Genomic DNA, 25,758 nt, shown 5'->3' with positions numbered 1-25,758 from the left:
TAGTATTTTACGAAAATGGCGATATATAAATTACTTAAATTTATTTTACCCGACACTGCAGCGCGAGTGGTATGTTTGCCACAGCACGCCTACCACATTGGGATGGCCTGTTAAGGCACCGAGTGGCAGGCTTCCGGGAGAGGCTGATGAAGAGCTCCAACCTCATCATAAAGCGGCTTGTGGAGCACAGATGGGGGCTGGACATGTGGCGGCACTGGAGCGCAGTGCTGCGTTTGCCAGCGAGCTAATGTTCATCTCTCCAAATTTATTATTACTATTTATTTTTATTTTTTTGGTTTCACTCTCTTATTTGTTTATTATTTTTAATTCCATTGTATAAAAAATGTTGTAAAACACATATGGCTGACTAAGTATTGTACCTACCACTTAGTCAAGCTGGAATAAAGAGTTATTATTATTATTATTATTATTTAAAACATATCATCTGCTTTGTTCATAGCATTTTACTATAGAAAACTTAACGACATTAATGCCATCGTATTCTTTATGGCACGAGATTATCGCCAAAACGCCAATATATTATACAATATCGATATTTCATTAAAACAGGCAACTCGTAAGTTTTTCCATAAAGGGCCATTCTCCGGGAAAATAAACTGAAAATTTACGAGTGCAAATACGTTATTGATGACGTTTAACGGTCCCAGATTGACGTCTAAGGTTGCGTGCGGCTGTAGGCGAGTTTGGTTCCAGGGAAACATTGTAGGCAGATCGCGTGGGGTTGTAAAGAACATCGGGTGCACTACCCCGAGGGACATAAATCACACAAAGGGGTGGGTTAAACGGCTGCTCTTGCACAACTTACGAAAGCCTGGTAAGGCTTCAATTGCCAACTTAAAATAAAACCAAATTTAGAATCATACAATGACATGGAAAAAAATTAGAAAAAAATACGATATAGAAAAACAGCAAAAAGCACGAAAATATTGAAAATACGTCATTTGAAAGATCTTTTGTACTGAAAATATAAATAACACTGTTCATTTACGGATATTCGATATTAAAGCAACATATTGGTAGGGAAAATATTACGAAAAGGAAAAATGTCAAAAGACTTTCTTTCTAACAGTGACAAGGATTTCCTTTGATACGTCTGTCAAACAAATTGTACCACGACTGTCGATGTACATATTATATCGAAATATCGATTATACATAATTCTTAGAATGACCTTTATACGAAGTCTCCTTGAAGTTTAAGAATAAGAACTGTAGATCAAATGTCGTACAGTAATGTAATTTAAACACATATGTTAATTCACAATATTTTTGGGTATGTACAAATCCTCGTTTACAAATCAGGGTTTCTCGACTCAGGAGTAATCTTACAATTTGACTTATCGCTCACTCCTTTCAACAACGTCATAAATAAAAATAAATATCAAGCCACTTTTGGAACTTTTTAATGTGCAACAGATATTTTTAGGTAATACCGGAAGGTTTTTTCTCCATTTGAAAAATATTAAGTATATTTTTAAAAAATAATTAAAAAATACCTTTTCTTCAAAATGTAAAAACAACACTTTCTGCCCTGTAGCGGGTAAATATTAAGTTAAAAATATGCCGCCTTTCCTGGGATATAGAACATTACATATCCAAGGAACATTATATAGGATATAGAACTAATTTCAAGGGTCAGTTTTGTATGTGAAACATTGCTCTCCAGTTATTTTAATCAGTGAAAAAGTGTAATTTTATTGTACTTTTCTTTAAACCTTCATTATTTTATATTAAAATGCCAAAAAAACGTGATTTGAGTAAAACTGAGCGGTCTCACATAATTTTATTGAATTCAGAAGGGTTGACCCGCGTAAAAATAGCTTAAATAATTCAACGCTCTCAGCGTGCGGTCCAAATATTTTTTTAATCTGGTTCTTATGAAAACTGCCCAAAACTGCCAGAAAAGGGATCACTTCAAGTCACAAAGACCAAATTTTAGTTAACGAATCATTAAAAAATCGTCTTTATATGTCTTTAAAGCTATCTGCTGAAGGGATCACTTAACACAAGTGTAACATTCACCAATTCTACCCATGATTGACAACCAGAATTGAAAAAATAACTAATCGGAGATAATCCAGATTTGTGAACAAGTATTCGGACACACTCGAAAAATTTGTAAATTCATATGTGTTGTCTCCTCAACACAACAGCGATGGAGCCAGAGATGGATTCAGAGCCCAACGATATTACCATACCATACATGTACATATAAAACACGTGGAGGGTAGGTGTGTATTCAATATTACATTCGTAATCTTACAAAGCCACTTTCTTCCAAGTCGGATTTTTCTCGATACACAATAAGAGCCCGCAGATAAATCAGAAATAGGGGGCAAATGGCGTTGCGGATATCCGGGGTATCCCGGGACCCCACGCCGACCCTTGCGAGGCACCGCCGACCCCGCGAACGGTTTCACCCTTACAGGATTTATCAGCCTGGGCAGGATCACGGAAAGGATTTGACGTCATCGATTAAGCAGGCATATTTTATCTTAACGACAAGTTATCCCACTAAACGATGAAGACATTAGGAGAGGCACGTGTTTATCAATTCAAAATCAACTCTTTGTTACGTTAGTTTAAAGTCATTATCTTTATTCATAAGTTTAATAAATACTCATATTTTTTTGACATCTCATCAAAGATGAAGAAGAATAAGTCTGGGCATTCACGTGGCTGAAGACCGTCACAGGCTGGTTCAAGTGTAACATTCACCAGTGCTAACCATTATTGACAACCACAATACTCTTTTTTTATAATTACCTAACGTTCAAGTGACTCTGAAATCTAGCTACGGCTTATGCAACACCGCTTATCATGACCCTACTCAGGATTCAACTTTTTATGTTTTATAGCCTTTGCCTACTCGTGAGTGGATTTACTCTTTATGTTTAAAGTTACTATAATTTCATGTAATTCATGAGTGAAAATTCTAGGCAAAAACACTCGCTACACACTACTCAAATTCTTGAAAGTTCTTTATATATATAATTCAATTTCGAAACATTGTTCTTGAATCACTAGAAGTTCACTAGAGACACCTATTGGTGAGATGAAAAGAAGCTTTTGATTGAGCAGAAACTCCTTTATTAGTATGTGAGGTCCGAATCCTGCATTACATATCGCTCACTCCTTTCAAGAACGTCATAAATCAAAAACTGTCAATTTTCAGCTGTGCATGTTTTCGGAATGCCCTGAAAATGTACTATATCCCAGAAAAAGAGGCATATTTTTATCATAATATTTACCCGCTACGGGGCAGAAAATGTTGTTTTAGCATTTTGAAGAAAAGGTATTGATTAATTATTTGTTTAAATAAACTGAATATTTTTCAAATGGAGAAAAAACCTTAAGGTTTTACCTAAAAAGATCTTTTGCACAGTAAAAAGTTCAATAAGTGCCTTAATATTTATTTTTAATACATTGTGTTATATTTTTAAACTTTAAAAGCGTTCTCCTGAAAAATCGAGTTTTTTGATTTATGACGTTCTTGAAAGGAGTGAGCGATATGTGAGAAACCCCGTCAGCCCCGTAATTGCCTAGACTTCCATATTCTTCTTCATCTTTGATAAGATGTCAAAAAATAATAAGAAAAATAACTCCTACAATTGGAGATAATCCAGATTTATGAACAAGTATTTGGACACACTCAAAATGTTGTATTCGAACAGTTATCATACATCATTTCACCGCACACTTCAACCTTTTAGGTACGTATACTATCCTAAGTTTAAAGTAATTTTACCTTAGTATCCTTAGACAAATCATAAATTACTAAACTAACCATTAGCAAGACAAGGAATTTAAACAAAATTAAGAAGGAACGCTAGGATATAATATTTTTCTAATTATATTTTTTCGTAACCGGGCGAATTTCACCGAAGTGGTTCAGGTTAAGTTTGCTTAAAGTTGGCAGTGTGCTCAGCACTTAATGTTAGTTCTTTTCCCTGCGATTCTTTCATTGCGAACTTCCTGAGAACTAATTAAACTTCACGATATTATTCACCCGCCATTTCGTTTTTTTTCCTTCTTATTTCGCCGTTTTCATTTTTACACTCCGAAGGCGCGAAAGGGTTAATAACATATTCTTCTTTTAAACCCATATCCGCACCCGATGGTGCATAGGGCACTGCATCATATAAACGCAGTTATCTCGATTGTCAACATATGAAGGAAAGATGATCAGCCCTCTGCTCCAGGTACCAGCCAGGGTAATATTGAATAAATATTAGAGTGAAAAAACAATTAAGTTATTAAGTTTTACTTTTTAATTTAAGATATTACCATTATAACCTATGTCATGATTGGAAACTCGTTTAACATTTATGAATTGGACGTTGCTCCTAGACAGGTATTTGCTATATTTTTACATGGTTTATGTTTCATCTTCGAAATCTCATCCTTGATCGTCAACACATGAAGGAAAAGTTATCAGCCTTCCACTTCAGGTACCACTTTAGGGTAATATTGAATAAATATTGGAGTGAAAAGATCACTAATATTTATTTGATCCCCTCCTGAGAATCGTACCCGGACATCCAGTACGGTAGCCCAGCGAGCTGACCATTACACTACGGAGGCGGACATATATTTTGAACACATGTAATCCATATAATGTGTCTTACTATATAAAGTCGATATAAGGTTTATAATACTTTATTATTTTTTTAAATTATTTTACTGTAAAACCTTTCTACTGTAAATTGTTATTATATATTTTGATATAAGTAATGAATAAAATCTAGTTATTATAAAAATCTATATTGTATTAACATGTAAGTATTTCGGCTGAACACAAGCTATGCCTAAAGAGACGGAATAATGTATCTTTGTAGGTAATAAAAAATAATAAAAAAAATCATTTATCAATTGATACCAACGCAAATTTGAGTTTATTTCTATCAATAAACATTGGCTATTACATTTTTATCGTTATTATACATAGAACACGCTGTATTTGATAGGTGAATGTACCATTCCTAATTATCAATTCCATCAATTCCCTTCTACCTTTAACCGTGTTCCCGCCAAATTATCTTTGCCGCCATCTCCAACCGCATTTCCAGTGTTGCCAGGCTTAAATTACTCAGATATTGATGTAATTTCTAAGGATCTATGGACTTGAGAATAGTGAAGTGGCGGTCCTGGCAAGAACCATAGATAATATCACAGTAGACGGGTCATGACGTTGCCTTTTGAAATCCGAACGGAATGAATTGAATTTGAATCAGAGCCATTTATTTTTTTTATTTCTAACGATATTGAAGATTTATGGTAGACTCCGTTCAATGCAATTTCGCGATGGTTTTCTTTTCATTTGCAAAGAGATAGTTCAAATGTCTGCTAAGAGTTGTGGTAAGTGCCTATTGAATAGATTTTCTTCAAGTTTTTGATAGATATTTTTTCAAGTATTTAATAGATTTTCTTCAAGTTTTTAATAGATTTTTTTCAAGTATTTCATAGATTTTCTTAAAGTTTTAAATATATTTTCTTAAAGTTTTTAATCGATTTTCTTCAATTTTCAGTGCATTAGTTCGAAAAATACATGCTGCAAATAATTGATTTATTAATTACGGTTGTTTTGTTAATTATCGTTGTTATATTATTTTTGTCCGCCTACGTAGTATAATGGTCAGCACGCTGGGCTACCGTACCGGAGGTTCCGGGTTCGATTCCCAGGAGGGGGTCAAATAAATACAAGTGATTTTTTTACTCTAATATTTATTCAATACTACCCTGGAGTGGTACCGAAAATAAGAGGGCTGATCACCTTTCCTTCGTGTGTTAACGATCAAGATTATACTGCGTTTATATGATGGAGTGCCCTATGCACCATCGGGTGCGGATAAGGGTTTAAAGATGAAACATAAACTATGTAAAAATAAAGTAAATACCCGTCTAGAAGCACCGTCAAATTCGTTAATTAATAAAAAAAGTGTTTCAAGATTACAATGGTAATATCATAATAATAAATTTATATTTTAGGGTTAAACATATACATTTTGTACATGTTTAACCCAGATGATGACAAGGTTCTTGTCGAAACCGGAAGGAGAAAAAATATACTAATAAAAAAGTGGTTAAAACAATGTTGTTTTATTTTATAAAGTTCATAAAATGTGCCACAAAGTATCTGCGAAAAACATTCAAGAAAAAAAGGCAATACCTTAAATAAAAAAAAATAAGACTTAAAACATTCAGCATACAAAATGGTTCAAATTTCCACGAAAACATGGCCTATTACTGTCTTTGTATAGTTACTGGCAACTGACGTGTTATTGGCAGTGGTTTACCCTACTCATAAAAAATATGAATAATTTAATATTATTATATGACATTTGTTGGTATGCCAATGCCAAAAAATAATATCATTCAAAAGAAACGTGTTTCTGACGCCTGTAAATGCCGAACTAATCACGAAGTTTTTTTTTTACACAAATTTTATTTATGTGAATGTAACACTATTATTATAGATACATTATATATGTCGTCACTAATATAAAATAGCAAACAATTAATTCAATTTGATTTATTGCATTTTTTATAACCAAACTATGAAGGAATAATATCGTGCACATATTACTCACTCCTTTCAACAACGTCATATATCAAAAATCGTCAATTTTCAGTTGTGCGTATTTTCGGAATGCCAAGAAAATGTACTTTATCCCAGCAAAAGCGGCATATTTTTACTTAATATTTACCCGCACAGGGCAGAAAGCGTTGTTTTTTTCATTTTGAAGAAAAGGTATTGTTTAATTATTTTTTTAAATATACTAAATATTAGGTTAGGAGTCGTAACAATCGGCGGGTATGTATGAGGAGATGCATGAACGTGGAAGAGGCGAAGAATGTTTGCAAGGACAGAGTGGTGTGGCGCTCTATTCTCTCTGCCTACCCCTGCGGGGAAGCGGCGTGATGGTTAGTTAGTTAGTTTTTTTTTTTTCTAAATATTTTTCAAATGGAGAAAAAACATTCAGGTTTTACGTTGAAAGGTCTGTTGCACAGTAAAAAGTTCAATGAGTGGCTTGATATTTATTTTTAATACATTTTATTATACTTTTAAACACTAAAAATGATCTGAAAATCGAGTTTCTTTTTAAATATGACGTTGATAAAAGGAGTGAGCGATATGTAGGGGGGTTGTAGGTCAATTGGAACAGAGGCAGATTGTAACGGTGGTAATAACATATTAAATTGTTTAATTTAGATTCGATGTTACGACACTTATGTATATTCTTCTTCTTCCTGGCTTCATCCCAGTTTATCGTCTTTGTAGACTGTTGGGGTCAGCTCTCCCCGTTCTTAGGTTATAGGTCCTTCTATCATAGACAACGTAACCTAGACCATGCCTTCGAATCATGTTATCATTCTGAATTTTTTGGTCTTCTTCTAGATGTCTTTCGAGGAAGATCCATGGCGATCACCGGTTTACAATAAGTATGTTCAGGTTCTCTACGTCTTATGTGACCATACCATCTCAATTGCCTTTCTTCTACTAGAAATGCGTAAACTAAATGTATATTTAAAGTTCAACCATGTCTTTTTTTATACCATAATTATAATATAGTAGGCCAGGCCTATTAATAGCTAAAATTACATCTTAAAAACAATTAAGAATAATTACACTTACTTTATTCATTGCTATTTGTTTCTTTTCGACCTTCTGTGTTATCCTTGTTACAATTCCGTTTATGATTTCTAGAAGAAAAAAGAAAATTATCATTCAATGCAGTGCTCACCTTAAGAGTATCGTACTATTCATTAAATCGTAATGCAGTACAATTAATCTTGCATATTGACTTATTTAATGGTATCCGAGTGGGAGAAAACTTGTCGAGGATTTTGCGCACAACCCACGCGTTCTAACCCACACGCACATAAGCTAAAACATGAAAATGTTTATAAATATATTGTTTATTTATTTTATTTTCATAATACATAGATACATTCAATATACATATTCATTTCATATATACATTTATTATACGTATTACGGCTCTTTAGGCATGGCCTGTGTTGAGCCGAATACTAACATGGTAATACAAAATTTATATTTTAATTTTTTTAATAATATTTTTTTTAATGATTAGATTATAAACATAACATACAGGACATACAAAAATAATTTATAGTTTAAGGTTTTTCAATGTGATAATTACACCTGGACTTTAATTAATTCACTTTCTACCTTGTCCCTTCCAATGTTAAGCAACCATCGACACTGTTCTTAAAGACCTGATCACTTCGGAAATCTTAATGGTTTCGGGCAGCAAATTAAATATTTTTGGAGCAAGGAATGATTTTTTTTTTGAGCAAAACTTGTTTTAACGGCTGGGCCAATATAGTTTTTATTTAATGCTGCCCGGGTTCGAATAGTTTGTTGCGTTCTTACCTTTTCCATTTTATTCCAGAAGTGAATCAGTACTTCCTTGACGAACAGTTGCCGTACGTCTAGTACCATGTAGCTTGTAAATAGCTCATTGGATGGGTGTGTCGAGATTCGTTTATTTATTATTCTTAAGATAAGTTTTTGTACTTTGAAAATTGTAATTTTGTACATAATATATATTATAAAGTACCTGCAAATTTTATTTAAAAAAATGAAAATTTTAGCCGGATCGAAGCAATTTTATCAATTTACAGTTAAATCAATACAGAGTTTTTTTTTGTATATAGTAAGTACCTACCTACTATTGTTATAAGAGAAATATGCGAGATCGAAGATGTTGTTCGTTGAGGAAGCCAACGGAGTTGGCAATGGTATGCGCTTGTGAGGAAAATGGAACCATTTAGATTCACCCACATTGCATTATACGGCCTACCCCAAGATAGACAACTCCCGGGCAGACCACCAGAGATGGATCGACAGCTGGAAATCGACATCGCAAGAGGCTTATTCCGCTTACAAACAGGTCACAAAGTTTACACCAAGAAGAAGAAGAAGAAGTAATTTTGTTCTTCCACACAATTTTGTACGTAAGTCAGTATTGTATAATGTATTTTTTTTGTATGATTTTCGTTAAACAAAAAGATTTTGCTTATTTTAAGGCTACGTAAAATATTTAATGTTTTAGAATGGTTCCGTCGCCAAAAAAGTTTGAGAATCACTCCAAAAGGTATGCATGTTACATTAAAATTTTTTAAAAAATCATACTTAAATCGAAGGATGAAAAAAAAATGTTTTATTTTTTTTTTAAAAAATTAAGACTATTCAGGTTTTTTTCTTTTTCCATTTTATTTGACCAGTCTGATGATGTCGGTAACGGTGAAACCCAGTCATTGGTCCAATAAAATAAAGGTAAAAAAGATAAAAGGTTGTTGGTTTGTTAGTTTAAAGTTCAAATCTGCGAGCTACCGAATATCCCGAATATAATGATTTTTTTGTACTTGTAATTATAATGTATTGTAAAATACAAAAAAATAACAAAAAATAAAATATCAAAACATTCAAAATATTACACCGGTTAACGAAAATATGGAAAAAACGCATGTGTTTTGTACAGTTTTAAGTGTGTAAATACTGCTATGTTGGTGAAAAGTAGTATTGTTTGTATGCTGTGGTAGTGATTGTCCTGACGAAGAGACGGGTACGTTTCGAAACCGGTAGACATAAAAATCTCGGTGAGTAGATAAATATTAATATTACTAAAATAAAATAAAAAAATTAATAGTAAAAATGGCATACCACGAAGTAAATGCTTTAAATATTAATAATATTGAGAATATTAAAAAAATCTTCTTTTCTTCTTCGCGGTGTAGGCCTTGTGGCCTGTTTTTAAGAGGGATTAGCCTCCTGCGATGTCGGTTCCCAGCTATCGATCCATCTCTTTGGTGGTCTACGCGGGAGTCGTCTACCATGGGGTTAGCCGTACAGTGAATTTGTTTTAAAAAAATCGTTTCCGTATTATCTTGTGAATATTACCTCTTTATGGGTTGAGTCGTTTTTATTTTCTATGTTAGGTACCTACACAGATTACGTGTCGTTTTATGGATTAAGCATATTATCAGCGTTCATTGATCACTGCAAACATTCTGGGACACAGATAATTCCTTGTCTACACGACGTATTAAGAATTTACGATTTAAATACATATAGACATAAGATAAGATGGTGTTAACGACAGAACGGGTATAATTGTTCAATTAGGCGAATTCAAGCCTTTACTCGAAACACCGGTCTTAGCTTAAAAGGAAAACGACTCTGTTAACCCATTGAGACATGCAACACCAAGCTATATGTAAAAAACGGTATTAATTAATTATTGAGATTTTGATGAATGATTAATTGAATGATAGTACACAGGGCATCCCACCAATGCAGTGTTAACCTGATCGTTAATTATGCAAAAGCTAGGTGATCAATCCTGGTATCGAGATTCTTGAACCAAGAATGAAATATGTTTGTTTGGATAAGCGAATTCCATGGTTATGGATGTTACTGTTATAAAATATTGAAATAAAGAGGGAATAATATGTACCAGTTAATGAAGAAAGTGTAGCAGTGATGGAGAGAAAAAAAACATTAATTGAGAATAATGGAAAGAGTTTTTGCTGGATTTTTTATTTTTTAAATTCATTAATTTAAAATTGTATATCAACACTTGTACAACGAAAACTAGTCGTGTGATCAGAGAGGTTTTCATCAACAGGTGATCACAAGACTTTTTGAACAACACCATAGATGTCTCTAGTGAACTTTCGCATACTGTGTTTCGAGTTTGATCAATATAGATGTTTCAAGAATTTGAGTCGTGTGGTTATCAATTATAGGTAGAATAATGAATGTTACACGTGTACAAAGTGATCACCTAAACCAGCCTTTGGCAGGTCGTAAACCCTGTAAATACCCTAATTTTCACTCACTTCTTCATATATGTAGAGATATGAATATAACCAATATTACTCCTAATTGACTAAAACGATTTGCGAACAAAGATTTGGACACAGTAAAAATATTAAAAACTAACATTTATGACAGTCAAAATAAATATAATATAGATATAACATGATATAAATTAATTGAAAAATCATTTACAAAATTTTGTGTGTGTCCGAACACTTGTTCACAAATCTGGATTATCTCCAATTATAAGAGTTTATTTTTCATATTATTACTTAAACTAGCCTATGACGGTCGTAAGCCCCGTAAATGTCCCCGTATTCTTCTTCATCTATATTGAGATGTCAAAAAATAATATGAAAAATCATTTAATGAAATAAGAAATCTCTTGAAACTCGGTCGCAAAGGGTTTTGAAAGTCCTCACTTAGAATTGTAGAGTTAGCTTAGAACGAGTACGCGGTACACTGCTGACCATATAACACATATGGAGTCTCACTATGATGAGGTTATCCGGTAGAAAGTGTTTTCTCACAAGTCTGGAGACCTCGCCGAGTACACTCCCCGTACACAGCGCAGCACAGCACATTCTAGTGAGAACACATTGGATTATAGTGATGGAGAAATTAAATTGATACAATGCTGCGTAAAGTAGCAAACACACCTATAAAAGCAGCTCTCAAACTTATTCGGCGACAGAACCCGTTTAGAACAGCAAAAAAAATAGTTTTATATTTATATATTTAAATGAGAAAAACATTAGCATTATTTTATTATAATTATAAGAATACGTACTCGTACATTATACACTACTGGCTTCTGAAACAGTTAACAAAACAACAATATACTAGTACACAATATACGAAATAACAATGTATTGATTTAACGATAAATTGATAATATTGTTAATTTTTTCTTGAATGCTTTTTGCAGACAATAAAAGTCACATTTTATAAACTTTATAAAATAAAAAAACTTTGTTTTTAGCCAATTTTTTATAAGTTCATTTTTTCGCCAACCGGTTTCGATAAGAACCTTTGAGTGCATGTTTAACCCTGATGATGACAAGGTTCTTGCCGAAACCGGTTGGAGAAAAAATGTACAATTAAAAAAATTGTTGTAAAAAAAAATATTATTTTAAAGAGCTTAAAAATAGTAATATTTTTATCATTTACGATTTATGATTTTTTTAATGAATTAATATTGAATAAGATATTATTAACATCCTACAGAAACTAGCGTCGTGGGTTCGATTCCCGCCAAGTACAAAATAAATTCAAGAAAGATTTATTTTCAATTGGTCTGGACGTTAGTGATGTATTTTTCACACTTACCTTCGCTATCCTTAATATGCTTCCGGCAGACAAGCCTCTATCTAATTTAGAAGCTTTGCGGGTTATCAAAATTAAAATTGTACCATTGAATGGGTGGTATGAACATGTTTTTTTTTTATTGTGGCGGAGCCCTCGCAGAGGCCTTAAACTTGAGGCTCCAAAGCTCCGCAGAGCACACTTTGAGAACCGCTGGTCTCGAGAAACCAATGTTACTGATTGAGGTGTTGTTTATTTTCTAAAACTCGATTTTGATTTAAGAATTCACTAAATAAAATCAGAACAGAACAGATGTTCAGTCTTTTGTAATAAATTTTGAAACAGATTGACTATCAAAATATTCAATATGGTATTCTACCAGTTGAAATTTTTATAAAAACTCGTTTATATTACAATATTTTACAAAAAGAATAATTTTTTTTAATATTAGCATTTTGAAGCCATTTTTAATTTCAGAGCGAATTTTGGCAAAATTTCCTTGTCATTTTGACCTGTCGACATGCTCGATTGTACCATGGCGTCTAAAAGTACTGATTAGCTCTTTATTATTTTTTTAAATGTGTGAGACGTATACGTGTTCTTGAAAATAAAACAATCAAAAATGTAAGAAATATTGCACGTAGTGAATTTCTGATAAAAAAATGTTTTAACATATCGCTCACTCCTTTCAAAAACGTTATAAATAAAAAAAACTTGATTTTACAGAAGAACGTTTTTGAAGTTTAAAAATAAAACACAATGTATTAAAAATAAATATCAAGCCACTTATTGAACTTTTTACTGAGCAACAGATGTTTTGAGATAAAACTTGAAGGTTTTTTCTCCATTTGAAAAATATTAAGTATATTCAAAAAAATAATTGAACAATACCTTTTCTTAAAAATGCAAGATCAACACTTTCTGCCCTGTAGCTGGTAAATATTAAATTAAAAATATGCTGCTTTTGCTGGGATATAGTAGGTACATTTTTTGGGCATTCCGAAAACATGCACAACTGAAAATTGACGATTTTTGATTTATGACGTTCTTGAAAGGAGTGAGCGGTATGTTTATTTTATTTCAATACGTACATTATTCGTTATTTTCATATTATCATCTGAATATCATAAATACATTCAGACGAAATCTCAAATCTTGCGAATAATAAGCGAAATATCTCGCAAAATACCAGGAGATTATGAGAGCAGCGAGGTGAGAATACTCTCGGTTCAAAACGAGCGATTGAATTTCTGAATAGATCAGAATCGTCTCGTCATTTCCGCCTTCAACTCGGACTAAATCGACAATTCAAAATATATCACGCGTGATGTGTGACGGGGCTGGAAGGGGTGAGAAGGAAATGTAAGGAGAGGATACCATAGCAGAGTGGAGGGTAGAAGGGTCTATTGTATGCCATTCGAAGCGAGGTAAATGGTTGAAATTCTGCGAAAACCGTAGCTACTCAATACATGAAAAAATACCTTCCATTTCGCAAAAAAAACGCTAGGTAGTGAATTGAGAATTTATTTTTAATAAAAGATACATAAATTCACAATATTTCACATAGTACAATGATTAAAGAAAACACTTATTTTTTACCACTTGAGGCCAAATTATGAATTATCTTGAAAATTCAGAAATCCAAAAAAACCTGAATTCTAATAATAATTTATTAAATAATATATTGTTTCAAAATTCTTCACCTTTGCTTTCCATTTTTCCTTTATTTTCAAACTCCGTCCCTTGACTAAACCCTTCCTCTTACTTTCCCCTCTCCTTATTTATAGAACAATTTTATATTTTATATTTTAGTTATCATACAGACCTGAATGATGGAAGTTTAACTTCTGAAACATGTAGTCTATAATAAAAACTCAAGTGGTAAAAAACAATTGTTTTCTTTAATCATTGTAACATGTCTTACCACAAAGTTAATGCCGAAACAATAAATAAAATATTTCACATAGTTACAAGAAAGTGAAATTATTTTTTTTTAATAAATAAAAAAATAAAAATTATAAGTTTTGTATCCTATAAACTCTTATGTTTGATACGTTCTGACGGCATTTTAATAAAATTTATTAATTTATTTTTATTAAAAAAAAAAAACAAAAATATGGCCTCACTTAGTTTTCCCGTGCCGAGGGCACATCTCACAATATTTATTTGTAAAATTATATGAAAGAAAATTGATTATGCTATGCAATCAAATACGACATGGTCGAATAATGTGGTCCATTTCAGATACTCACATCCATTATCCATTTATGAATAGCTCTCTTATATTTCGTTTATATTTCTATGACTTCATGGATAATGGAAGCAGATTTAACATTTTTTTGCATAATGATTAAAGTTCTTTAGACCAAAAGAGGTTTGTCCAAATTTTTATTTAACATACGGGAAGACCGAGGAAAACTTGGAATGATCAAATTTTTCAAATAGTTGAAAGTGGTCAGGTTAGGAGTCGAAATCGAAACCTCCTGCACAGTAGTCTAACGCGCTGACAACTTCACTTTTTCCTGTCTCCATACCAACTTATCATCTTTGTATACTTTTGAGGTAAGCTTTTCTTTTCCTTAAAGTCAAGGTTAAAGGTTAAATATTTTTTTCGGTCTTACTCTAGATGTCTTTCGAGAAAGATCCATTACGATGACCACAACACTATGCGGATATATTCAACGCCTTAAATATGTGACATTATGATATTTATCAGGAATTTTTTGGTCATCCTATACATATCATTCGAAGAAGATCCACGGCGATGACCACTACACTATGCGGATATATCAACGTCTAAAAATGTGTTACATTATGATATTTCCCAGGAATTTTTCGGTATTCCTGTAAATATATTTCAATGTTAATATCATAATGTAAAAAATGTGTTACATTATGATATTTCCCAGGAATTTTTCGGTCTTCCTGTAAATATATTTCAATGTTAATATCATAATGTAAAAAACGTGTTACATTATGATATGTCCCAGGAATTTTTCGGTCTTCCCGTAAATATATTTCAATGTTTATATCATAATGTAAAAAATGTGTTACATTATGATATTTCCTAGGCATTTTTTACGGAGAATACTTTAGTCTTCTTCGAGATGTCTTTTAAAGGAAGATCCATTGAGCTGACCACTAAACTAAGCGAATATGTTCAGCGTGCAAAAAATGTGTTACATTATGATATTTCGCAGGCATTTCCTTTCTGGGGTTGTGAGTACATTTCCCTTGCCGCATTGTCATAGAAACCTCTGCGAGATAAACATGTCAGACGCAAACACTCCCAGCGTCCTTATCTGTGTGATAAGGTTCACTTTAAAGCCGCGCGGAGTTGCGCATTGTGCGGGAAAACCAAAATGGCCACTGCTTGCAATCGCGTTTACATAAATATCTGCGGGATGATAGAAAACAAGGAACTTAAAAAAATATTGTTGAGATGTCGAAATGTGAAAATTCTTAGTGGAGAAAATCCAGATTTGTAATCAAATATGTTATAAATAAAAATAACTGGTAAAATTATAAGGTAGATAAAAAAAAGAATATCGTGTTTTCAGGGGTTTCCAAGCATGTAAAAATAATCCGGGGATCCGATCTTGCATACAAATAAAAAGATCTCTACTTAAAAAAGCTTTCCTCAATCCAACAAAATTATTGTGAACTCATATGTACTGTGTCATGAGATTGATCAATATATCTAGGAATAACATAAGATTGATCGATATATTTAACATAAACATAAAAAAGTTGATCTTGCATACAAATAAAAAGATCTCTACTTAAAAAAGCTTTCCTCAATCCAACAAAATTATTGTGAACTCATATGTACTGTGTCATGAGATTGATCAATATATCTAGGAATAACATAAGATTGATCGATATATTTAACATAAACATAAAAAAGTTGAAGACTTGAAAATGCTTAAAAATTAATTAAACGAATTATATATATATATATATATATATATATATATATATATATATATATATATATATATATATATATATATATATATATATATATATATATATATATATATATATATATATATATATATATATATATATATATATATATATATATATATATATACATATATTTATATATATATATATATATATATATATATATATATATATATATATATATATATATATATATATATATATACATATATTTATATATATATATATATATATATATATATATATATATATATATATATATATATATATATATATATATATATATATATATATATATATATATAAATATATGTATATATATATATATATATATACATATATTTATATATATATATATACATATATTTATATATATATATATATATATATATATATATATATATATATATATATATATATATATATATACATATATTAATCTAAGAAAGAAAAAAATATTCAATAAAAATAAATTGTAAATTGTAATACGAGTGTAAGTCCCTCTCCAAGCACAAGAGCTCAGTTTCTTATTTGGAGAGAACTGCGTTTTTAATTTTAAGATTGTTAGAAATTTTTAGAAAATGAATCAAAATTTTAAAAAAAACTTTATAACCATATTTAAAAAAAAGTTCCAAAAATTTGAGTGGTGTGGTTGGCAATCATGGGTAGAATGGTGAATAACACTGTCCACGTCATTCATCGTTCACATTGAGTAATACCAATTAAAAACACTACTATCATGAAGGATAAGGAGAGTGTTTTAATATATTACTGAAACACAAAGTCAACAATGCTTTTAATATAAAAATACAATGGTGAATATTACACGAGTGCAAAAAGCGATCACTTACGTCAGCCCTGTCAATACCCATACTACCATTTTATTTATTGACTTGGCGTTTAATTTGTAGAACTCCATTTTAATTTATGTATTACTTTTAAATCAAACAGGTTTTTTGAGTCTACTGAGTTGTATTTTATTAACAAAAAACACATAAAAAATTATATTGTGACAATTGTTTCGCCTTGTTAGGGCACTATCAAACGAATGTCAAACGACATTCGTTTGATAATGCCCTAACAAGGCGAAACAATTGTCACAGTATAATTTTTTGTGTTTTTTGTTAATAAAATACAACTTGGTAGACTCAAAAAATCTGTGTTTGATTTAAAATTTATACATAAACCCATACTACCATATTCTTCTTAATCTTCATCGAGTTCTCAATATCAATATTGTATAAATAACATATACTCATGTAGTTTCAGATGACGGATAATCTGCGTCCGATTTATTCCGTAATTTTTCAGCACCGTTTCCGGGGTCCCGTATCCCATATCCCGTACGTGATATTACCCCCAAATCACCGCCCCCCGTCCTGAGAAACTCCCCCTTGCCATCCTGCTCTCAGCGAGGAGTCAACCCTTCCTTTCCGGCGATGTGTAACTAGTACACATTACTTGTAGTAACTTTAATATTTCGATAAATATAATACAGTAGGATCTCGATTATCCGACCTAAACCTGCCGCGGTAAGGTCAGATAAGCGAAGAGGTCGGATAACACGGAAAATGATAAAAACGACATTGAAAATGTGTGAATTTTATTTTCGCATAGAAAACTTTTCAAATATTATGTACATGTAACATTACATCAAAATGCACTTGTGGCAAAGTAATAAAACATGTTTAACAGTAGGCACATACTCACATACAATGCAGTGAACTACGAAACTAAACTTAAGCTTGGATACAAAAGTCGGAAAAAGGACTTTTCCTTGCTCTTTGGGCATTGCCCCGGTAGGTCAAATAACGCGCAAATAACGGTCGGATTACCGAAGTTCGGATAACCGAGACTCTACTGTAAGTAATAGGTTCCGATTTTAAGTATTCCTCCATAGTACATTTACGCATTGAGAGATTTTTTTGTAACAATAACCTCTTATTGGGCACAATATAGTGAAATTTTGTGAGAATTTGGAAAAATATGTACAATACGACTTCAACTAACTACCCATCACGCCGCTTCCCCGCAGGGGTAGAGAATAGAACGCCACACCACTCTGTCTTTGCAAACATTCTTCGCCTCTTCCACGTTCATGCATCTCCTCATACATACCCGCCGATTAATTCGACTCTCAACTTGACCGCTTTAAAGTATTTGACATACCTGATCATGCCAAGTTTTTCTCAGTCTTCCTCTGCTCCTTTTTCCAAAAGCATTCGCCTCATAAATTTGTTTTACCGTTCTTTCCTCACTCATTCGTTCTACATATCCAAACCATCTCAACACACCTTTCTTAATTTTATCGATAATGCTTAACTCAGCTATGCATTCCTTTATTATTTCGCTTTTCGAACATACATCGTTTTGTCACACATTCTTCTGAGAGACCGCATTTTGATTGCACTCAGTCTACATTCATCCTTATTTTGCCAAATCCATGTTTCACTTTCGTACTTTTGACTTCAAATAGTTCATATTTAGCCGATTATCCATGATTTTTTTTCGTATTTTAAATCGTTCATTTTAACATGTGTATTGAGTACACAGCACCGGAACGCGCGGATTTTTTCGGCACAGTAAGGGGAAGGTTAACCCTTGATTCATGCGGCATAATATTCCTCGAGCCCCGGTGAGAAATATGGCCCACATTCTCGGCCGGCTCTGGTTGCGGCTTCACTACACTCAGAAGGGAAACAAACTTCGAACAGGGAATAAAGAACACCGGCTGATGTGATACTTAATATACGGAAACGGAAACATAAGTCGGCCACTTCCGTTTATGAAAAATGTAGAGAGAGGGATTAGTAGGAAGACCGTTGAGTATATTTTCAGAGGCAGAAAGAAGAACAGCGTAGCAGAAAATTAACTATATACTTCACAAATTTCTCAACTGATAGAGAATCAGCCAAACTATCAAATCTTTTTAAATAAATACTCGCATGCGAAAGGAATCATAGATCGTTGCAAATATTCAACATTCAAAATTTAATGCAATATGGATGTTCAATAATGGACGGAATGGTGAACGTTACAAAAGCGTAAAAAGTGATCACTTAAGCCAGACAAATGTCAGCTTTGGGATGCTAAATCTTCTTTCGAATTAAAAAAAATCTACCGCTGTTTCATCTCAAGTTGAGGAACCTATTAAAAATATTTCGATCACAATTCAGATTAAAATATTTTCGTTTAATGATTCGGTAGTCACTTTGCGGTAATATCTATACACTTTCAATTTAAATTTTACTCGGTTAATAACTTCAAAAGTCAAAAAATATATTGTCTCATGTTTCAATGCATAAAGCATATTACATAAGAGAAACACACGTGACATTAAACAATGCTTATATTGGAGAGCGTGTTTTCTGACAGATACTAAAATATTGTATACACATAAGTATCGCGAAATCAAACGTATTATAATGTGTGCTTTCTATTTTATTTATTGTTCATTCAACCAGACTCTGAGCCACAGTCACGCCTGGCCGGATACAGCTACTTGCAAAATAAAATATTAACGGTGCCATGAAATGACAATATATAAATAAAAACAAATAGATTGAAAACGCATGAACGTAGAATTAAAAAAACATACGTTTTGGATAAATGAGCCCTATGTTAAAATGTCTGTTTTACAAGTCAAGATTACTACTCCTAGAAAAACCTCGTAATTTATAAGGGTGAAGGCTTTGTACTTCCTGTATCCTCTTTAGGCTTTATCACAAAGTTTTCCGATGATAAAGAAGCGGTTGCACTTGATTGATGAGGAGAGGGTGGACTAGGGGTGGGGGAGCTAGGGGAGGGGAGCTAGGGGAGGTCGAGCTAAGCCAGAGGTCTTGCGAAACTTTAAGAGTTCATATCTGGAAAGAGATTCAAAGAAAGAAAGGGATTTCAAACTAAATTGCCGAATAAGTGTATAGGTTTACGCAATCCAGATGAAGAGGGCGATAAACGATTGATTTTTTTTTTGTGTTTCTGCCGACGTTTTTTGTACGAAAAAGCGATAACTGCGAAATAAATTAAATGCGCAGATATGAAATTTATTTTTGTTTGGTAATTTCTATATTTATTATGGTACCTTTGAGTTTATAAAGTTTAATCATTACAATATTCTCAATATTATTAATATTTAAAGCATTTACTATGTGTTTAGTCATTTTTACTTATTTATTTTTTTTACAAAAATTCAATAATTTTAGTATATAACCACTAATAGAGATTTTTATGTCTACCGGTTTCGAGACGTACCCGCCTCTTCGTCAGGACAATCACTACCACAGCATGCAAACAATACTACCCTTCACTACCATTATATACTAATATTATTAACATTTTTTTTTAAATAAGTAAAATCATTACTACTTTCACCAGGGATAGGCAAAGAGCATCGCATGTCGCTTCTGCTGCTATTTTAATTTTGTCTTTTTTTTCACAATTTCAATTTCACAATTTGGGTACTTACATAGTTGATTTAAAAAAAAAATGATTTGCAAGATAGATCTGTAGGAAAGCTTCTGTATAAAATCTGGGAACGCGGTTGGAGCTTTCGATGTATTGATCTTAAGAGATTTAGCTCGAATGTTACCCCCGCACTATAATATAATACAACACGAATGGGAGCAAAATCAATTATATTGCAATTATAAAATTATCTTCTAAAAAAACTACCTCAGAACATCGAAAAAGGACGTCTTAAGGGCTATCACAAGAAGGACGCTCAGAGACAGAAGATGTCGTACAATGGAGTAGCGAAAGAAGATTTTGAAGAGACCATGTCAACAAGATGGATCAATCAGGACGTCATACATGGCAGCTAACGAGATACCAACGGGTCACCGCCATCCCGGAAGACCACCAAAACGATGGAAGGATAGCTGGGCGTCAAGATCGCACATTCTTTAAAAAGTAGTCACATTCTTTAAAAATATCTTCAGACAATAAAAAGAAGAAGAAGACAAAATTCCAGACGAAATCAAATAAATCCAAATGCGAATGACCTTAGAAGAAATAAAATTTTCCATGTTTCGATGCAATTATCTTTTGCAATCATGGAAATTGAAATACCTGTCTAGCGAAATGAAATAAAAATATCGGCGCAATCGGCAGTCGATTCGAAGCGATCGTTGTTGAATGAGCCGAGCGCCATTATTACAAAATAAATTGAAACCGACGAAATGCAAACATTCAAAGAATATTAAAATAAACAAAGAAGTTTCACCCCCCACAGACCTCTTTACGGCAGAACATTCACCAAATTAATAGAAAAGAGAGACATATACAGTATCTACTCAATGAATTAGGGCCACCCATTATTTTTTTGAATACTCTGAAATCTTTTGGATTATTATATTTATTTTACATAAATACTTTAAGTTTTCTATTGACATCTAATATCATGTATATTACCTTCAATAATATGTAAAATATACCTGGATTATTTAAGCCTTTATAAAATTTCAAACCCTTTTTCTGAGAAAGGTCCCTAATTAGCACAGGTAGACAGATAGTTGAAAGTTCAAAAAATAGTCCTATCTTATTTATTAGTGAAGTTTCTTGAGTTCTGGTTGTTGTTTTGTTCAGAGAAGTTATATAGTTATCGTGTCTTGTGAAAAAAACTTAATTTTTAATTTTAGTTCATAAAGTATAATTTTTTTTTGTAAACACAAGTGTTTTTTTTGAAAAGGACAAAATGGGAAAAAGTAAAGATATTTCCGAGGAAAAAAAGTCTAGTGTTATAGTGCTACTGAAATTAAGAATACTATCTATTAGAGAAATTTCAAAAAAAGAAAACGTTTCTCGTCAAACAGTGGACTAAATTTCAAAATCAATAAAAAATCAGTCACCCGCCACCAGCAATCGGCGAAAGAACTGTCGTAGGATTAGAAAAACAACACCGAGGACTGATCGAAAAATCGTTCAAAGTGCCTTAGAAAACCGTAGTGCATCAGCAAAAACATTAAAAATAAAATTGGAAGAAGAGGGTATAAATATATCGGTATCAACACTGAGGCGACGTCTTTACGAAGTAAATCTGAAATGCAGGCGCCCTGTAAAAGTACCAAAATTGACACCACGAATGAAAGCGGATCGATTAAAATGGGCCAGGCTACATCGAAATAACTCGGTAGATGATTGGAAAAAGGTATTTATTTAAATTGAATTTTCAACATATCATTTTAGTAAATAAACTTATATATTTGAATTAAACTTAAATTTTCATTATTTTTCAGGTCATCTTTAGTGATGAGTACCGGTTAGAAGCCGTGACAGAGAGCCGTCGATTCGTCAGGAGAACACCAATGGAACGTTACGATGAGGCCTGTGTGGTAAAAGTTATCAAACACCCCCCTGCAACAATGATATGGTCATGTATTATTAACAATTTACCTGGGCCGTTGTTTTTCGTGGAAGGAATAATGAACCAAAATTCCTATAAGCAGGTCCTCGAACGAATTTTATTGCCCTTCTACCATACACTCGACCCAACAGAAGGTCCATACACCTTCATGCAGGATGGGGCACCTTGCCACCGGGCTGAATCAATAATAAAATTTTTGTCTAACAAAAATCTGCCTTTGCTCCCCTGGCCTGGAAATTCTCCGGACCTTAATCCTATAGAAAACGTATGGAGCATGTTAAAAAATAAGGTATACTCATTTCCAAATCCGACAGTAGACTGTCAAAAAAAAAATATTAAAAAAATTTGGTCAGAAGACGAAGAAATAAAAAACATGATAAAACAGTGCATTTTAAGTATGCCAAAAAGAATTGAGGCAGTTATTTCTGCCAAAGGTGGAAATACTAAATACTAACTATATTTATATGAAAATATATGCATAATTTAAGCGTAATAAAGTGTTCATGTGTAAATAAAATTCAATGTTGTTTTATTCAAGGTTTTCTCTGAGTTATTCCTGTTTGAATTGAGAAATTGCGCGAAATTCTGCGTGGCCCTAATTCATTGAGTAGATACTGTACTGGTCCCTCTTTTTAGATGTTTTCATCTACAGGTGAAAACATCTGTAGTTTTCGAAAGAAGTTGTGTGTAAAAATATATAACTCATTAAGTGGTACTATACAAGTGTTTAATTTTTTATCGTATGAACAGTACATGAAATTGATTCGTCTATGAGGAAACATCATTCCATTCCAGATTTTTATTGTTTCAATTTATTTAACTTAACACAATAAAACTAAACTTTGTTTTTAACCACTTTCATTTTTGGTACTTTTCTCCCACCGTTTTTAAGTTCATGTCCATCCCTTAAGATGACAAGGTTCTTGTGGAAAGTGTGGTAAAAAACATAGTTTGAGTTATATTTTTTGAAGATTTATAAAGGGGTTGATTGGCCTGCTGAATGGACTACCAAAAGAGGTACATAGTTTTCATCTTAGCAAAACTAAATATAGACAATTCCCTCAGATTTTCATTTATAACATGATACGTATAAGTATGGGTTATTTTGTTTTGTCTTGAGATTTTTCTTTTTTTCGGTACGTTTTATTATTTCTTGTATACTTTTATTGTACTCTGTAATTGGCTTTGCAGTAAATGTAAATTTAAATAAATAAATAAAATACGTCACAAATTATCTGCAAAAAACATTCGAGAAATTGCAATTTATAAACTAACTAACTAACCATCACGCCGCTTCCCCGCAGGGGTAGGCAGAGAGAATCGAACGCCACACCACTCTGTCTTTGCAAACATTCTTTGCCTCTTCTACATTCATGCATCTCCTCATACATACCCGACGATTATTACGACTCCTGACCCGGCCGCTTTCAAGTATTTGACATACCTGATTGTGCCAAGTTTTCCTCGGTCGTCCTCTGCTTCTTTTTCCAACTACATTCGCCCCATAAATTTGTTTAACCGTTCTTTCTTCACTCATACGCTCCACATGTCCAAACCATCTCAACACACCTTTCTTAATTTTATCGATAATGCTTATCTCAGCCTTACATTCTTTCCTTATTTCATCATTCGAACATCTATCAAACATCGTTTTGCCACACATTCGTCTGAGGGATCGCATTTCGACTGCATTCAGTCTGCTTTCATCCTTCTTTTGCCAACTCCATGCTTCACTTCCATACATAAGGGTTGGAACCAGAACTCCATTGTGTACTGCCAGTTTAGCTTCCGCTGATAGATTTTTATTTGCTAAAACTGATTTTAGTGCACCATTCACTCTGTTCCCAGCATTCACTCTCACTGCAATTTATTCGCTACTGAAATGTTTTAATACATGAAAATAAACTGAAAATTCTAAATCCTTGGGGCACGAATACCGATGAAGTATGATATTTATTTTGAAAGAAATTTATGTGACATTTACAAGAATGCCTTGCTTTGGCGCCCCCTAGCCCTTATTTTAATCGTCGCAGGAAAAACGACGCTGTCTCAATCGCCGTCCGGGGAGGGGTCGACGCTAGCGTGGGTGGGATTTCAGACTGGAAATTAAATTGAAATGCCTTTTCTTTTTTTTCTCTTCTTATTCGGCGACCTTGCCACCCCGTCTGGGCGGGAAAAGAGAAAACAAACATGGAGGAAGACAATTATTATTACGTCACAATCCTTATTTTCGTGGGAGGCACATTAATTTGAGTTTGACACGTGTCGCTTTTGCAGTCAACGGAGATGAACGATACGAAGTTTCTCGAATAGTAAAATAAAAAATGTTTTTCTTAAATTATCCTGAAGACATTAATGCCCATTTATATGGAGGGTTATAAAAGGATAACAGCACAAGAATATTCAAGCACATAAAAAATGCCTGCCAAATTATAAGCGTCACAAAAAAGTATCATGTTTTCAGGCGTCTCCCAGTATATAAAATAATCTAGAGTTCGGATCTTGCACACATTTAAAAATAAGAGACTCAGCTAAATAAGAAAGATTGATTTTATATTTTTTTTACCAAAATGTTAGTAATATAAGTATGGAACAACATACCGAAATTTTTCGCTTCGACCGGTTTCGAGACGTGACCGTCTCTTCGTCAGGACAATCACTACTACAGCATGTAAACAATACTACCCATCACTACCATAGCACTATTTACACACTTAAAACTACAGAAAATGTTTAACAAGTGCGATTTTTGGTCAACCCGAAGACCAACATGCACTAAGGGTTGCAGCACAAACATGCGTTTAGAGCTGAGGTCAAATATGTACTAGGGTTAAAAATTATTATTCAACGAACTTATATACTCGTCGATTGAAAGGAGTGGGCGGATTTTTTTTATTTAACATTTAATACATAACAAAAGATCAAAACAAATAAATAACGTTAAATGTTTTGAATATTGAAAGCATTAACTTTGTGGATCATATTGATATATTATTTCGAGAAATAAAAATACTTTGTGTTTTGATCCACTCACCTTTTCATTAACCAACTAGTTTCATTAGTTTTATTTCTCGAAATATTATAATAACGTTAAAATTTAATTGAAAGCATTAATCTAGTATATAAGTTTTTTTTAACTTTATTTAACTTATTTTTCACTATTCGTCGTATGTTCAAGATTTTATTTTATTAAGTAAATAAATATCATCAGGAAAACAATTACTATTACAATTACTGCTAACAAGTATTTCGAG

The 25,758-nt window shown here is 32.6% G+C and overlaps 1 long non-coding RNA gene across 1 annotated transcript in view; it reads right to left on the bottom strand.

The window, feature by feature from the left end:
- Positions 1-25,758, bottom strand: part of LOC148302787 (uncharacterized) — a 114,411-nt gene that overhangs the window by 51,423 nt on the left and 37,230 nt on the right. Inside the window, exon 2 of the long non-coding RNA XR_015838591.1 lies at positions 7,657-7,724. This is a non-coding gene — a long non-coding RNA (uncharacterized LOC148302787). The remainder of the gene's footprint in view (positions 1-7,656; positions 7,725-25,758) is intronic.

This window comes from Brachycentrus maculatus, unplaced genomic scaffold (genome assembly GCF_059751285.1).
Source record: "Brachycentrus maculatus isolate JH-2025_06_01 unplaced genomic scaffold, ASM5975128v1 h1tg000410l, whole genome shotgun sequence".
NCBI lineage: Eukaryota > Metazoa > Arthropoda > Insecta > Trichoptera > Brachycentridae > Brachycentrus > Brachycentrus maculatus.
The sequence above is the reverse complement of the archived record's forward strand: the minus strand, read 5'-3'. Positions and strand labels throughout refer to the sequence as shown.